This window comes from Dama dama, chromosome 9 (assembly GCF_033118175.1).
Source record: "Dama dama isolate Ldn47 chromosome 9, ASM3311817v1, whole genome shotgun sequence".
Lineage (NCBI taxonomy): Eukaryota > Metazoa > Chordata > Mammalia > Artiodactyla > Cervidae > Dama > Dama dama.
Genome location: NC_083689.1, coordinates 96,488,261 through 96,506,671, shown reverse-complemented (window position 1 = coordinate 96,506,671; position 18,411 = coordinate 96,488,261). Strand labels below are relative to the sequence as shown.

General features: G+C 41.2%; 1 long non-coding RNA gene across 4 annotated transcripts in view; it reads right to left on the bottom strand.

Moving 5' to 3' along the window:
• Window positions 1-17,111, bottom strand: part of LOC133062697 (uncharacterized) — a 310,253-nt gene extending 293,142 nt beyond the window's left edge. For all 4 annotated transcript variants that reach the window (XR_009694237.1, XR_009694234.1, XR_009694235.1 and 1 more), the window contains exons 1-2: window positions 10,340-17,111; window positions 6,846-6,959 (exon numbers count right to left, since the gene is read on the bottom strand). This is a non-coding gene — a long non-coding RNA (uncharacterized LOC133062697). The remainder of the gene's footprint in view (window positions 1-6,845; window positions 6,960-10,339) is intronic.
• Window positions 17,112-18,411: the final 1,300 nt, after the last annotated feature.

Here is an 18,411-nt window from a genome sequence, read left to right as displayed (position 1 = left end):
GCAGTCATTCCTAGAGATTCCCTGCCATTGCTCCATCCCCAGGTGGGACCTACACCTCAGTTTCTAGGATCTCCATGACCAGGGTATCTCATGGGAGGGTCAACATGCTCTATATGCAAAACGATCTTAAGGGTACACAACGATTTTCATTTTAATAGTTACATGTCTATCAGTTCAGTTCAGTTCAGTTGCTCAGTCGTGTCTGACTCTTTGCGACCCCATGGACTGCAGCACACCAGGCCTCCCTGTCCATCACCAACTCCCAGAGCTTGCTCAAACTCATGTCCATCAAGTCGGTGATGCTATCCAACCATCTCATCCTCTGTCATCCCCTTCTCCTCCCGCCTTCAATCTTTCCCAGCATCAGGGTCTTTTCCACTGAGTCAGTTCTTCACATCAGGTGGCCAGAGTATTGGAGTTTCAGCTTCAGCAGTAGTCCTTCCAATGAATATTCAGGACTGGTCTCCTTTAGGATGGACTGGTTGGATCTCCTTGCAGTCCATTAATTATGACGATCAATACTAAATTTTCTCTTTATCAGGGGGAAAGTTACTCAAAAGAAAAAAACTCTGAGGCAACGAAGACAGCATTATTCTGACAAAAAGAAATGAAGGTAATATACAACAGCCCTGAATCTGGGAAACACTGCCCAGGATCTTCCCAAGCAGGGACCAGCGTTAGCTACAGTCTGCTGTGGAAGAGTGCCAGAGAAACGCAAGGTTTGAAATAGCATAAAATAACATGTGGCGTGAATTCTCCCACTCGGCGTGGACACCCCGGAGGTTCGTTTTTGTTGTGTGTGCTTGTGGGGGGCTCTTTATTGATCTCTTGTTTAACTTTCCAGATAGCAACATTTTATTTTCCCATATTACAGTGCGGGGCGGGGGGGGGGGGGGGGGGGGGGGCTCTGGAGCCTCCTTCATCCCAAATCACTTAACAGAACCAATTATAGAAGAGCCATGAAGGGCTTCTGATTCCAAAGGCCTCCTTCTTTCAAGAGGAATAGCCAAGTATGAGGATTAACTTCTCCATCTTCTTCCAATGACATGCTGAATGCCAAACGGGGAGGCCACGTTAATTTTCATATGTGACATAAGACAAACATTGGCCCATGAATGGTTATACCCCCGCCTTTCCTTGCCATCTCTTCATCATTTAAGGATGGAAAAGCAAAACCAGTTAGACAAGGATTGGTCTCTAGTAACCTCCGCATCGTAAAGCCTTCCAAATCAGTGACATTTAAGTCTACATACCCACCAGGCAGAGTTAGTAACTCGGTTCAGTGCTGGGATAACATTGAAATGTAGTAAATGTTGAATGTTGTCAAGGAAATAATTTCCTTAAACTCTGACCTCTGTTTCAGCTGGTTTCTTCCAAGAGAAGATAAATAAAAGCAAGAAGAGCTAGAACCATATTAGTGCTGATGAATATGCAGAAATAAGGAAAAGCGGCTACAATAGAGCACAAGTTGGTTGATCCAGCTGAGAAAAAAACATGAATAATTTGATATTTTGGCTAAAAGAACTGAATTTTTTTCAACAAATTGACCAAGTTCTTTACCGCTTTTGGTGTAGACTCTGCCTGCATCTCCTAGTTTGGATGTGGAAGATCCCACAAAACTCCCCGTTTGTCAGTTTTTCCTCCCTCCCCCTCCAGTTTGGTTTTATCAGGCTCTGCCTGTAAGGAAAGGAAGGAGTTGTTGTGGTTTTAGTTGCTGTCGTGTCTGAGTCTGTGTGACCCCATGAACTGTAGCCCACCAGGCTCCTCTGTCCATGGGGATTCTCCGGGCAAGAATACTGGAGTGGGTTGTCATGCCCTTCTCCAGGGGATCTTCCCGACCCAGGGGTCAAATCCACATTTCCTGCATTGGCAGGTGGATTCTTTACCACTGAGCCACCTGGGAAACCCAAGGGAAGGAGAACGAGACATATAACCTGACACTCAAGGAAAAAGAAGAGAAACAGAGGTGGAGAAGACAGAACAGAGCTTGAGCCTCTCTCCAATGTATGACCGAAAGTTTTCTACTCTAGGGAAAGCTCCTGTGTCTGCTGGGCGCTCGGCTTTCCCACACGTAAATAAAGTAGTAGGCTTCCTTCGTCACAGATTCTTAATCTAGAATTCACAGATTCTATAAGAGCGACATAAATGTTCTTAAAACAAGTTCAAAATATAGTGAATATATAATTTAATTTTTGTGGGTAGAGAAGAATCCATAGTTTTTGTCTAAAAAAAAAAAAACAAACTGTTAACAACCACTGTCCTAGATGATTTATATGGTTACTTTCTGATCTTGTATCTTATTACTGCCATAGGCAGAGAATCAGAGGAAGCAGTAAACAGCCATGGGTCAGAATGACAGAAAACACAGAAGGCAGAGAAGTTATTGTTTTCCTTCTTCTACCACCAATACTGAGCACCTAAGGCTTGTTCACCTTTCCCTAAAGTCACTCCAGGGTCTACATATCCACAAGTCATGGGCTATCTCCTCAAAAGAAAGGAATCTTGAGTGCAGAATACAAGGTGTACTAGTTTTATGTCAATAATTCATAAAAGAATTCTTGGACCTTCACAAACTAGATTTGCACAATTCCTAACACACATTATTTTCATTAGCTTTGACAGAAAAGAAAATCCTCATGACAGCTTCAAGTCAAACTTCAGAATGACTCAAGCCACAATGCTGATGGTTGAGGCTTCTTGCAAACCGTTTTGATCACCATCTCAAACTGCAGAGGTTGTTAATCTGAATAGGAATTGAGGCGGACAGGGGTGGGAAGAAGCAATAATAAAATAATGAGCTGTCGAAAAGATACCGTAATTAAAAACCCCAAACTGGCACAATTGTCTAAAAAATGAAGCCTCTTGGAGACACTACCACAGTCACTCTGTCCTTAATAAGCTAATGAGAAAGCTAGCTGGCATCACCCCCCCCCAACTTCCTATTGGCACAGAGACATAATTGGGAGGAAGCCAGCGGAAGCGTCTCTTTTGTGTCCACCTCTGAGGGGCCAGCTAACACTCACCAGACACAGAGGGAAAGGATATCCTAGGGTGAACCATATAAACTACTATTTTTGTAAATAAACGCTGGTCAAATATTGGCAATATCATATGGCTCAACTAGTATGCAGAATACCTCCAAAGAGGACATTCTAGCCAATTTGGCATTAGCAAGGTGCTCCTGACTCATCTTTCATTGGCAAAAATAATTGAGACTCTGGAGAAAAAGACAAGAGATGGTTAACTCACTGTGAAATCAAGTCGGTCCATCCTCAATGATCATAACAAAGTGTAAAAAGAAATGTTCAAACACCAAAACATCTCTGAAGCCAACTCAGAAATAGTTATGTGTCTTGTAGTATTCAACTGAACAAGCCTCTGTACAGAACCTACCGTACAAAGCACAGGCTGCTGGCTATATAACCACTTGGGATTAATCTTAGAGGAAAGGAGAAAGAAACCCTTCCATGAACGGGGAAGAGCTAATACCTCAGGAATTATTTGCTAACAAAAAAAGGTTTCTGGATTATCACCATCATCTTCAACATTATTAGATTTTTTAAAAAGTAATCTTTTGTGCACGTAAGCACAATAGTCATCAGTCTGGATATATTAATATCATAATTTAACCAATTCCCAATTGCTGGATATTTAAGTTATTTCTAATCTTTTTATATTATTAATTTTTCTGTAAATAATACTCTTGTATATTAAAAATAGTACAGTTTGGCAAAGGCTATTTTATGTCAAGGAAGTTTGACAACCACTGGAGTTTAAATGTTAAAGTTTAAAATTTCCTATGAGTTTAGGAGTGGAAGGAAGAAGCATTCAGGTCAGCTGCTCAGCCTCTCACAAGGACAGAGTCTAGTGGTTCCTCTCAACTGAATTTCAACCAAGACTGTGAGACTAAGGATGGTCCTTATCCCCACAAACCCAAGAGAAACTCTGATTTCACCAGCTTTATAACATTTTTATTTAAATTATTTTTCAATTCAAAGTTCCCAGGCTTTTCCTAGAGAACATACCAATTTAAAAGATCATTTCCCCTATAAGAACCTACTGACTATCACAGGGAACCCTATTCAACATGCTGTGATGACCTATATGGGAACAGAGTCTAGAAAAGAGTGGATAATGTGTATGTATTACTGACTCACTCTGCTCTACAGCAGAAGCAAACACAACATTGTAAATCAACCATACACCAAAGAAAAAATTCATTAGAATAAAAAAGAAAAATTAAAACAAAATGTAAGCATATTGAAGCCACTGAAAGCAATTGGTTATAACTAGAGTAACAGGTAGAGACAGGAATTTGGGTAAGGATGGTATTTAACATATTTTTAAGTATTAGATAATGGAGGTTCCAGTATGCCATACTTGTAATTTGAATTTACCTTGAATAAGCTAGCAACCTAATCAGCAATTTATGTTTTACCAATGACCTGTTAGACTACAGTCCATGGGGTTGCAAAGAGTCAGACACGACTGAGTACATACAATGTTTTGATATAATTATTTTCAACAGTGTTGATAACAGGGTTAAGAATTAATACTAGGTACATTATATAGATGAGGAAACAAACAATATGAATGGAGTTTCTCAAAAAACCAAAACTTTTAGTGTGGCAGCTCTAAGTAATTTGTCTCTGACTTCAAATCTAATATTCTTTCAACGAAATATCTTGCATTTAACAGGTACTCAATTAATGTACTATGAGCTGATATTTTACTAACAGCAAGAACCAAATAATTCAAGAGACCCAAAAGTAAATAAAGTAAAATAAATAAAAAGGTCATTTTTCTAACAGCTAATTTAAAGCATTGGGTATGTCTGTTTTGCCAGTTTTACTGATACATATAACTGACTCATAGCATTGTATAAGTGTATGGCATACAACATAATGATTTTACATATATATTAAAAAATCCATAACCTCATATAGGTATAACTTTTTTCCTGTATGAGAACTTTTAAGATCTACTTCCCTTAGCACCTTTCAAATACACAATATATTACTGTTAATTACAGTCACTATGCTGTATATTATATTTGCAGAACTTCTTCATCTTACAACTAGATGTTTGTACCTTTTCATCACCTTCATCCACTTCCCTCAGCCACTACTCCCTGCCTCTGGCAACCAGCAATCTACTCTTTGTATTCATAAGTTTGATATTTTAGATTATACATATAAGTGAGATCATAGAGTATTTGTCTTTCTCTGACTTATTTCATTCAGCCTAATGTCCTCCAAGTGTGAGGTGATACCTCACTGTGGTCTTGATTTGCATTTTCCTAACGATTAGTACCTTTTCATTTGCCTGCTAGTCATCCGTGTGTCTTTTTTTGAAAAACTGTCTATTCAGTTTTTCTGCCCACTTTTTAAATTGGAGTGTGGGGGTTTTTTGTTGTTACCAAGTTGGATGAGTTCCTTGTCTATTCATATATCTTTTATATGTATTAATATATTTTAGATGTTAACCCCTTATCAGATATAAAAGTTGCACATATTTTCTCCCGTGCTGTGGGTTGCCTTTTCATTTTGTTGATGGTTTCTACTGCTGCACAGAAACTTTTTAGTGTAGTGTGGCTGACATGGTTAGATCATGACAGTAACCATTAAGGCCATGTTAGGAGGAGAAAATTTTAGGAGCATGGAGAGTAGACCTGAACTTACTGTGCTAGTGTTACTGGTTATCGGGAATCCCAAAGACAGGTAACAAAGACAGACTTCGACTTTATTATTTCTAAATATAGGAACATAGGGGAACTGGGCAGTGGAGCCTATATTCTAGAGGGGTCACCAGTAAAATTTACAACCTCTGCCAGCAGGGGCAGGGCTCTTCTCCAAGGAAGGCCCATTTGTTTGTTCAGCATTATCCTGAGGGAGCCAGAAAGGGACAGCTTATTAGAGAGTTTGACAGTTTCATATGTTAAACTCTCTAATAAGAGCAAGCTTGGTGGTTGAGTCAAAACATTAAAACAGATAATATGCTGACATGCATACAATTTTTAAATTCACAACTTATACTGATTTAAAAGTACACACATTGTCACATTGTTTTCCAAACATTTCTTTCCTTAATGCAATAGTGAAGCCGACTGCAGCCCCACATATACATATGTGTGTATGTATACATATACACATGCATATGCATATACATATATCCATATCCATATATAGAGTCTTCACTAGATCCTCAGTAACAGTGAATCCACAAGTATTGATAATAATGATAGTAATAGTATACAGTATTAATTATTTTATAATAAACTACCATAATAATACAAGACCAGCTAGAATTCTATACTGAGAAATAAAATTTAAGATATGACTCTTGCCATGTAAGTTAGAGAAAAAGAACTCATAAAATTATTTTAAAAGTTACCAGATGAGCTATTGATGGGACTTAGAGCAATAATTCCTGAAGTGTATAACAGGGCCAATGAACAGTATAGGGGGAAGAGAAATTCAGATGGGGGCTGGAGGAGTCAAGAAGCACTGATGAGGTAGAACATTAATCGTTGGCTTCACATTGACTTTCATTTTTCCATGGTGAGAGAGGAAATGTAGAGGTTACCAAGTGGAGAGCCAAGACAAGCAAAAATAAAAAAGCAGGAAATGACATCTCTGGAAGTTGGTGAGTATAGAATAGTTTGGCTGGAATAAAGGGCCAGATTTTTTCTGAGAGTAGGTAAGACCTAAGCCTGGTGGGCTGCCGCCTATGGGGTCGCACAGAGTCGGACACGACTGAAGCGACTTAGCAGCAGCAGCAACTCTAGTTGAAATACTAGAGTTTGAAATACTCTTAAGTCATAAGTCAGAGTTTGAAATACTTACAGGCAATACAACTTTTGTCCCAGCAATGGGTTAGTACCAAATACTCAGTTTTGTAAAGCAGTTCAGCTCACATCCACAAAAGGAAATAATACTAAGTTCACTCATGTTTCTAACCTGCAAAGAGAAAGGAAAAGATAGCTCCATTCAGCACATTTAAAAGACTCATCTGGGCCTCCTGGGGTATCCCCTTTGGTCTTGTAGCTTGGTACTGCTCTGGCAGAGTGGACAGATGCTTTGAGTTTTTAATATTTTTCAGAAAAGCTCTTAGAAATAGTAACTGGGATCACATGAATAAATCTTCAGCAGTTAATGAAAAGACCTTGGGAAACCCCAAAGCACAAGAACAGAAGACAGAAAGAGAACAGATAAGTGTTGGACAATTCTAACCAGAGCCACTCAGTTCCTCATTTCTGAACCAGCTGCACTGCTGGTAGACATCTGGGCTGAGGAGTGCCATCTGGTGAAGGAAGTAGGATCGCAGTAGAGCAGAAAAACCATCATCAAAACAACTAGGATCTGTATGTCACTTATAAATTGTCAAACACTTTCAAGACACATGATGTGATTTAAAACTCCCCAGAACTGGCGAGGTCAACGGGATGGTTCTTATCCCCATTCTAGAGATAGGGACACTCCCAGTGCCTGTGTAGGTAACCATCCTAAGCTATTCCCAGAGTTATTCATTAACCTGGTCTTCCAACTTCTAGTCCAATGGTTTCTTTGACTACAGAATTGTTTTCCTCTACCTTAGAGGCACAAAATAGCAAAAGAATGAATATAAAGAGAATTTTGTCTTTTATTTTGCTTAATCAAAGATGTTCTTAAGTGTCTTGAAGACTTTATTACTGATTCTAAAAAACATATTCCCAGCCTAATAGCCAGGTCATTAGAAAAGACCCTGATGCTGGGAAAGATTGAAGGCAGGAGGAGAAGGGGACGACAGAGGATGAGATGGTTTGACGGCACCACCGACTCAACGGACATGAGTTTGAGCAAACTCCAGGAGATGGTGATGGACAGGGAAGCCTGGCGTGCTGCAGCCCATGGGGTCGCAAAGAGTCGACGACTCAGTCGACACGACTGAGCAACTAAACAACAATAACAGCAAGCTTAATATCCTGCCAAGTTTAGGCCAGTTTGTGGGGGTCACCCTGCCTTTTTTAAAGGGGATAGAATTAACACCTAAAGGCACTCTTTATACATAATGGATTAACTAACATCTCCCCTGTGCAAAGAATGGCACTGGTCATCCTTAGGAGAGCTGACAAAACTGCTTCTCAACTATTCCTGTTGTTCCATGGATTGGATGAGGATCCTGGCAGTACACTTATTTTTGAAAAGGAACCCCTAGGCGACCAGAAGGAAGTACTGCACTTCGACCTGCCTATGTGCTATAGAGTCTTTTATAGTAAAGGTGATGGGAACAATAACAACTGTCATTTACTAAGAATTTACTACACGCCAAGGACTAGCACACATGCCATCCACATATCTTATTTCATCTTCAGAAGAAAATTGGGAAGCAGGTGTTATTACCATCTTACAGATAACAAATTTGAAGCTCAGAGCAGGCAATTAACCTTCTCCAAAGTTACACATGGAACAAGGGGCAGAAATGAAATTTAAGCTGAGATCAATTTTACTCCAAAGCCATCCCCTGGCCCCGTACACCACCCTGCATCGGAAGGTACATTCTTCCGTTCTCATTGCATGACTTGTCTGCTTCTCCTCCCACCCACCCTCAACCGTTTCAGAGAAAGAACAGACTTGCAAGCAAGCTAACAAAAACAAACGGCTGGGCAACAAGTTGGGCCCTGACATCTGAATCAATGTTGAAACCAAAAATAAGTACAAAGTCATGAATAATATAAGAGTGGAACTTGAAGGAATCTCAAGAAATTAGAGACTCATTCATTCCAATAATATTCACTGGGAATCTACCATGTGCTCCATAATGCACTAGAAGCTGAAGATGGAAAAAAGAAAAGTCATCCCTCCTGCCTTTGAGAACTTATATTCTAAAAGGAAATACAGGCACACAAATGGTTGCCATATAGCTAATAAGTATGTACAAATTAAAGAGGGCGCTCAAGGATGAGAATGATCCACTCTGTTTGGGGCCCCAGTCCCAGTCTGGATGCTTGAACTGGGTCTTGAAGTATGAGTATAAGTCTGACAGATAAAACTTTGTGGGAATGATATTCTAAGATAAGAGAAAGAAAAGATTCAAAGGGATGGGATATAAAAATCACACTAGAGTTTGGGGGACATGCGAATAGTTCAACATGGCTAAAGTGTTGGTGTAGAAATAGAAGACTAGGGAGGCTTGTCACTGAAAGCTTTGTAAGCAAGTCACCCAGTGGGAGTGAGATGCTGGAAGAGAGACTATTGCAATAAATCGGGAAAGAGAGGATGAGGGGCTAGGCAGAGGCAGCAGGACCAGAAGAAACCAGTTAAGGAAGAAAAGTAATAAGGAAGACAAATCAACAGAGCTGAACTTAATGACTGATCAGAAGAAAGGGTTTGGCAGGTGATAGGGAGAGGGGAAGGATCAGAAGGAAGACACTCAGGTTCTGCATTTGAGTTGGATTAATGAATGGGTAAGGCAGGAAAAAGGTGAGGAATTCAATGGTGAGTAATTTGAGATAATGGTATCCATAGAATCACTTTCAGTGTCCTATCTTTTTGCCTTTTCACACTGTTCATGGGGTTCTCAAGGCAACCATTCTCTTCTCCAATGGACCACATTTTATAAGAACTCTCCACCATGACCATGTCCATCTTGGGTGGCCCTACACAACATGGCTCACAGTTTCACTGAGTTAGACAAGGCTGCCTCCTAGAAATCTGTATGCAGGTCAAGAAGCAACAGTTAGAACCGGACATGGAACAACGGACTGGTTCCAAATTGGGAAAGTTGTACATCAAGCCTGTATATTGTCACCCTGCTTATTTAACTTACATGTAGAATACATCATGAGAAATGTTGGGCTGGATGAAGCACAAGCTGGAATCAAGATTGCCAGGAGAAATATCAATAATCTCAGATATGCAGATGATACCACCCTTATTGCAGAAAGTGAAAAGGAACTCAAGAGTCTCTTGATGAAAGTGAAAGAGGAGGGTGAAAAAGGTGGCTTTAAACATCCAAAGAAAGAAGATAGGGAGCAGAAACTGGCAACCCACTCCAGTATTCCTGCCTGGAGAATTTCATGAACAGAGGAGCCTGGCGGGCTACAGTCCATGGGGTCGCAAAGAGTCGGACATTACCGAGCGACTAATACACACACCTTTGTTTCATAGCACTGTGTACCCATGAGTAGCACGTGTCTTTATGAGAAATATGAAGGCTTGACTTACGATACACTTTCACATATAAGGAGACAAAGATATAAATGTATGAATGAACCCATTTTACTGAAATAACAGTTATTTTTGAAACATCATGTGTCATGTGTCTTTAACCAGCCAACACTCATACTTAATCTACTTACTTTTTTATTTGTCTGTCAGGTGAGGAGGACAGTGTAACTGTGCAACCTTCCCAGATGAATCCCAGTTCTTCCCTCTGATTCCTCCTTAGAGAGGCTTCCGGAACACATCAGAGATTTTCTCAAGGTTGAATTGCAGCCACAACAAAACAAAACACACAGCTAAATTAAGCTAAATGATAACAATACCTTCAGAGAAGGAATCTCATTTTTAATCTTACAAAAGATTGCATGACGATTCCCTGTCAAGTAAAGTGACTAGAATTTTAACGGCTGAAATAAGCGTGTGTCAGTAAGGGTACAGGTAAGTTCCAAAAGTGTCGCCATTGGCTTAGTTCCAGTATAAGGACTAATGACTAATATCATTTGCCCGGGTATTTTGAGATTCCTTCCTTTTATTTTTTTAAGCAACATGTGATAGTATTACCTCACGTTAAGAAATATACTGTACAGAAAGACATAAAAATAATCATGTATTCACTCTGAACCCTTTTCAGGGCCTTTCAAATGACTACGTGTCTAGTTTTTGTATGGCCATTGTAGGCCATGTCGTTTCTGTTGTGTTAATTGATGGCATTATTGTGAAGGCCCCTCTTCATGTTTTTTCACGTCTTGTCTAAGAAGTCTTCAGCAAGCTCTGGGTTCTTAAATCTCTGATACATGTTGAGTTACTTTTTGTACTAACCACGTGCAGTTTAGGTAGTGGGTTTTTTTTTTTTTTTTGCCTAAGGATGTTCAGTTGTTCTGGCACCAATTGAATAATTGAAAAGACTATCCTGCCTCTACTAAACTGAACTTAGTTAAAAACAAAAAAATCTGCTGGGCATATTAATTTTTGGTCTGGTTCTGAGTTCTTTATGTTATCCTATTGATCTGTGTATTTAAGCCTCTGCTAATACCACATTATCTTGAATACTGTAGCTATCATTAAATCTCAAAATTGGATAAAGTACTTCTATTTTCTTAATATTTTTTAAAATTGATTTAGCTTCACATGTCCATTTTTCTTTTGGTTTTCTATATAAGTTTTAACATGTGCTTGTCTATAAATTAAAAACATCTTGGGGGCTTTTCATAGGAAAGAAAAAAAAAACAAAGATTGTGGCATCCAGTCCCATCACTTCATGGGGAACAATGAAAATAGTGACAGACTTTATTTTCTTGGGCCCCCAAACCACTGCAGATTGTTATTGTAGCCATGAAATTAAAAGATGCTTGCTCCTTGGAAGAAAAGCTATGACAAACCTAGACAGCATATTAAAAAGTTAAGACATTACTTTGCTGACAAAGGTCCATATATTCAAAGCTATGGTTTTTCCAGCTGTCATGTATGGATGTGAGAGTTGGACCATAAAGAAAGCTGAGTGCTGAAGAATTTATGCTTTTGAACTGTGGTGTTAGAGAAGATTCTTGAGAGTCCCTTGGACAGCAAGGAGAGCAAACCGGTCAATCCTAAAGGAAATCAGTCCTAAATATTCGTTGGAAGGACTGATGCTGAAGCTGAAGCTCCAACACTTTGGCCACCTGATGTGGAGAACTGACTCATTTGAAAAGATCCTGATGCTGGGAAAGGTTGAAGGCAGAAGGAAAAGGGGGCAACAGAGGATGAGATGGTTGGATGGCATCACCGACTCGATGGACATGAGTTTGAGTAAACTCCAGGAGTTGGTGATGGACAGGGAGGCCTGGTGTGCTGCAGTCCACTGGGTCACAAATAGTCAGACACGACTGAGCGGCTGAACTGAGAGAATCTCTGGTGAATGTTCTGCAGTGTGTAGATACATGGAGAGACTCACTCATGTAGACCATTCAATTGGATCCTTGAATCCCCAGCCAAAATAAAATCTGTCCATTTATGGCATCCAGGTGACCCATTTTTCTCACCATGAAAAATACTGGCATTTTAAATTTATATTATCCTTCCTTCTAAGATTTTGGAGCTGACTTTTCCCACAACTGCAAATAAACATGCACAGGAATTCTCTAACTCCTTTCCATCGGTTTGTTTTTTTCATGGAGATTCTCGTGTTCAGTTCTAAATTCCTGCCAGTCAAGCATTTCTAATACAAATACCCAAGGAACTGTATGGAATAATGACCAACTTTTACATAAGGACCTGTTTACTCTTATCACTTCATAGAAGTTAAATGGCACCAGGGCCAAAGGGTGGGGTTAACAGTAATGTACCCGATCACGAAGAAAAAAAATGAGTTCTCAAGTAGCACACATTAAGAGACTATCTTTATATATAAAAACTTGACTTAAAAATTGTTTTTAAATGTTTAATTGGCATCAGGCCTTTAGGGTGCAGTGTTACAGTAAAAACCCAAGAGCTAAAACACATTCATGTTTATTCTCCTATAATTGCCTTGAATTGCAAATAAAGGATTACTGCAAGGTAATATGAGAGAGGAAATTCCTTCTTTGTTAAAGATTTAAGAGTGCAGGTAGGGTGGAAATGAACTGATAAGTCTCATGTATATCTGAATGAGCAAGAAAGGTGTGCAAGAGAGAAATGTTAAAGGACATTCTAATTATGATTAGGATAAAGGCCCGTTCAGCAAAGCAGTCTCATCTGGCTTCTAGTGATATCAGTCTGCATAATGGAAATAATAAGTTAAGGTCATGAGATTGTTGGAGTCTCTTGTGAATATTAGACTTATTTCCTCAGTGAGTCAGAGTTAGAATGTCAGAGAGATCAATTTATGTGAATACAATTAATAAGGTAATTAAGAAGTAGAGACAACTCAAGAGGATATTGCCTGATAATTAATAACCAGCTGGAAAGAATGAAGATCCTAGGAAACAGTGAATTAAATAAAGATTGGCATGGAGAATTTCCATCAATAAGATATGGGCTATTGTTTAAGGCAGCTGGGGTTAGTATCTGCTGCCATCTGCTTAAAAAAATAAAACTCAGATTAAACAGGGCTTCTTGGAATTTTATGGCTTATAATTTTATGTCCAATAATTTTACATTCTAGAGAGCCCAAAGAAAGGGGCCCAGAAATAAGGAGAAGGAAAGGGGGTCACAATGTCCTACATGAAAATAGCACCTGGTCTAGAGTGAGGGTCTGGGTTCTACTTTCATCTCTAGAGATTAGTTGCACAATCTGAAACAAAATACTTCACGTTCAGGTCTCCACTTCTTCATTAGCCAAACAGGGTGACTGAACTCTGTGACCTCGACAATTTCTTGCAGCTCTGAAATCTGAATTATAAACACAGCTCCTTAACAATGACAACCACCAAAAGTTGAAATATGAACACTCAGGCCAGAGCCTGGGGTGGTAATTGTTGGCTGAAGGTGTTGAATAGGCACCAAGAGGTACTGAAGACCCAGATTTTAAAGAAAAAGGAAAAAATTTGAAAAATACAAAAGAAATAGTCCCATGTTCTTAAGTCACGTGTTTGAAAATAAGCATGAGAAATAAAAGTGTGGGGCTGTGGTTTATTTCTCTTTGCAACTTCTGAAACTTGTAAGCAGATGATTTACTGCTGTAAGGCATCTAGCTATAAACGAAATGCCCCTTGTTATAAAAAATAACATAAAGCACTCCCCTCAAAGTTCAACCCACTCTGTGACAAGGTTCTCTGGAAACCAAAGTTTAAAAATCCAGAAACTTATTCAACTACAGAGTCTTTGCTAACCAGATACTCCTTGGTTAAGTGAACACTTCTTTGAAGATGGATATAAAACATCTCTTGGATTCAGAGGAAGCAAGAAAGCAGACAGCTGCCTGTCTGCCTGGACCTCAGTATATCTCCTGTGCATGCATGCTAAGTCCCTTGTTATCCCCCAGGCTGGAGGCTGCTGCACATTTGGGGAGATGAGAAGAAATGAAACGCCTCAATGCCAGACCCTTCCCCAGGGTCACCAATGGCATGTTTTCTCTTCTCGGAAAGCACCCAGGCACCAGTAGAACTTGGTAAGGATGAGTAGCAAGGCCAGTTTTCTTAGGGGAAATGAGTCACTTTGCAGATGGCACCAGGCACCTTGCAAAGCACGTGTATGCAAAGAAGGGCCCAGGTTAGGGTTGAGAGGGATGAGGGACAGGCTGTGAGGTGGGGGAAAGCTGACTGTTCACACCCATGCAAATGACCGTGGGAGTTTCGGGTACCATCTGTCAAGGCTGCCTCCTCTCCCAGACTAACCGCACAGCCTGCCTGCCTCTGTAGCACCCTAGAGGTCAAACGGGGGCTTCTCAAAGATGCCACTGAAGAATCCTAACCCAACTCCAAAGTCCTACTTGCATCTTTCTTTTCCAAGCAGAGCACGGGGGCATGCTTTGTGTGGTGATGTACATTCCAAGAGCAGACACCCAAATAAAACAGGGCAGAAAAGTCCCCCTCTGACTTCCTTCTAAGGGGCCTGCACTCCAAAGGGGAGCCTATTCTTTCAGGTCCCCAAGCAATGAAAAGGTCACTTTGGCAGTTTATTTGGAGAGGTGAGACAGCATGTCACAGCAGCACACAGAAATAATTATAATCGACCTGAAGTCACTGAGAAAAGCAAATGTAGCTAAATTCAGTCAGCAGGACATCTCTATCTCATGCGTAGATTTTTTCTTTATGGCTCAAGTGTTTGATGTTGTGGAGAGAATAGTTAAGCTGGGGTTTGGATCTAGATTGTGTTCAAGCCATTAGCCAGTTGTACGAGCGGGGCAGTTCATCTCCTTGGGACTCACTTTTCTTACCTGTAAAGTGAGGACATTGTGATCTTTAAAATTCCTTCTAGTGTCAATTAATGGTCCAATAATATTGGACTGTGATTTTAAGAGGGCTGGAGGGCTGGATGTCCCAGCCTGGTCAGGAATTTCAAAACAAGCACACAGTCTGGGCAGTCTCTGCAAATTACTCCCCAGTGTGACATTTTGAGCATAAGAAAGGAACAAGGCTAATGTGTAAGAACTTACAATACTGTTTCATTAGCTTGCAGAAGCTAACGTCGTTGGCTGCTATCTACTGAAGCCATAGGCATTGGACAATGTCTGGGGACATTTTTGATGGTCTCCTCTGGGGTGAGCTGAGTGGTGAGGGATGGGGGATGCTGCTGACAGGACAACCCCCACCCCAAAAAAGGATGATCTGGCCCCAAATGCACGAATACTGAGGTGGGGCTCTGCGTGTACAATTTGGAGCAGGTAGCTGAGCTGGGAGACTGGGAGGTAACCGGGAGAGGCAGGCTGTGACCTCTCACCTCGTCCAGGTTGTAGCCATGTGGGGATGAGGGCCTCCTATTGTCAAGCCTTCCAATTCCTCCAACGTCATAAATCTAGACTTTTACTGAACTCATCTGGTTTTCAACACTGGCAATGACTAATTGCCAGTTCTTTCAAAATACCAGAACTCCAAAATACCAGGGCTCCAAAATCACTGCGGATGGTGACTGCAGCCATGAAATTAAAAGACGCTTGCTCCTTGGAAGAAAAGCTATGACCAACCTAGACAGCATGTTAAAAACCAGAGATGCTACTTTGCCAACAAAGGTCAGCCTAGTCAAAGCTATGGTTTTTCTAGTAGTCATGTATGGATGTGAGAGTTGGACCATAAAGAAAGCTGAGTGCCAAAGAATTGATGCTTTTGAACTGTGGTGTTGGAGAGGACTCTTGGGAGTCCCTTGGACTGCAAAGAGATCCAACCAGTCAATCCTAAAGGAGTCAGTCTTAAATATTCATTGGAAGGACTGATACTAAAGCTGAAACTCCAATACTTCGGCCACCTGATGTGAAGAACTAACTCATTGGAAAAGACCCTGATGCTGAGAAAGATGGAAGGCGGGAGGAGAAGAGGACGACAGAGGATGAGATGGTTGGATGGCATCACCGACTCAGTGGACATGAGCTTGAGTAAACCCTGGGAGTTGGTGACAGACAGGAAGGCCTGGCATGCTGTGGTCCATGGGGTTGCAAAGCGTCAGACACGACTGAGTGACTGAACTGAACTGAACTGAAAATACCAAACTTCCCTAGGCAGGGGGCAAGGGGAGATCAGATTCAGGCTGCAGGCTGCTAGTTTGCCACTCCCTCATCTCACAGGACTTCCCTGGTGGCTCAGATGGTAAAGTATCTGCCTGCAGTGAGGAGACCCAGGTTTGATCCCTGGGTCAGGAAGAGCCCCTGGAGAAGGAAATGGCAACCCACTCCAGTACTCTTGACTGGAAAATTCCATGGACTGAGGAGCCTGGTAGGCTACAGTCCATGGGGTCACAAAGAGTCGGACACAACTGAGAGACTTTGCTTTTTCTTTCGTCTTACATGGCAAAAACTAACTTCCAGCATTCCCTTAGCCTTAAAGAAAAAGTGTTCAAAAGAAATGCAGCCACCTGAGCCGTTGTACAACACTACAAGATCAGTTTAGCTAGAAGTTGAGGAGTGGGGCAGGAAACGATCTAATTGCATAACTAGGAGAAACACACAGCAAATGACGGGGAGCTGCAACGGAATGCTCTATCTTGAACTCAGCCCACAGTCAGGTTTGGCTTGGTTTTGATGCACATTTGGTTTGCTCTTTCTTCAAGTCCTATTCAACCCGGGAGCACCAAGCTCAGGAGATCAGATGATGAGGCAAAAGCCTTCCCAAACCTGGCCATGCCCTTTACTGAGTGATCCTGGGCCTCAGGTTCACAGATTCTCTGGCTTGCTCAGGAGGAGAGGTACAGGCTAACACTTCCTGCTTCACCAGGACTTGAAACCTGGAGATTCCAGAAGCTTTTTCAGCTGGATGAGCCCCAAAGGATCTCTGACACATCTAGTACAGAAGAAAGGTGTGGACACCCCTTCATACCTGAGAAGGCTCTTCATCTGTATCACAAATCAAAACCCACCAGGCTGGCCACAGGCATTTCACAGCATGTGAGGGAATCTTCATCTGGCCTTCTCTGGCTTCACTCATATACCAGATATTTGCACTTTGGAGCACCTAATGTTTACTTTCTTGAGTGACTTAATACTGATGCAGTGATTCACCTTTCTAGCATGTACATCATCTGATAAGTTCTGGAACCCAAAGGTGACGGCTGTTTACTAACAACACTGCATGTATGGTAACACTGTACTATTTTTTTTAAAGCACTTTAAGCATCTCTCATGTTGTCATCACATCTGTTGGGACTGTGATATACAGAACATCCTGTGAAGACAGTAGGTGTGGTCTTATTACACCCATTTCACAGATAGACTAGCCAAACTGTGATCCCTGTAACACCCTGTAGGGCAGGTAGTGGGGCATGGGCTCTGGAGCCAGACTGCCTGGGTTTAAACCCTCACATTGACTCATCAGCTGTATAAGCTTGCACAAATCACTTTATTTCCCTGTGCCTCAAATTTCCATATTTGAAAAATAAGAATAGTAGTATCATACTCTACCTCAGAGTTGTCATCAGAATTAAATGAGTTGATAAACACGTAAAGCTCTTCGGGAATGGCCTGGGACAAAGTAAGCACTGTAGTGTTAGCTGTTGCTACCATCATTTTCCAGATGAAGTGACCGAAGCACAGTAACCCAAGTGATCTGAGTCCAGGGTTTGCAGTCATTTCACTGCGGCTCAATGAAGACACCGGGAAAGGAGGTGCTGAATGATATGTCAGTCTTTCATCACACAAGGATATGGAATCCAGGCCTCTTGACTCCAGTTCTAGCATCTTTCCACCTCACCCTGTAACCCGTGGGTATCACAGCATGTGGGAGAGAACAAGCGATGAAAGTGAAAAGATGTGGACCACACAGCAGCTGGTCCCCTCTCACTGTGAACAGAGCTGAGTGTCTTGAAGGACTGAGGTAGCAGAAGGGCACAGCCCTCTGCAACCAAGCCCAGTAGGAGGAGGAGGAGAGTCCATCAGTCCAGAAGCACAGCTCCCTGTAAACTCATCAAGCTATTACCACTGTGAGCTGGGATACGTGTGTTCTGACATGAGCAAAGAAGGGCTCACCCCCCACAGGGAGTTCTTTCAGTTCAGCCAAACACACTAAGTATGTTTTAAGTCAGAGTAATTGCCCACTCCTGCCCTGGAGAGTTTCAAAGACACAGTGACTTGCTAGATGTCCTGAAATTGATCACTTCATCATCAAACAAG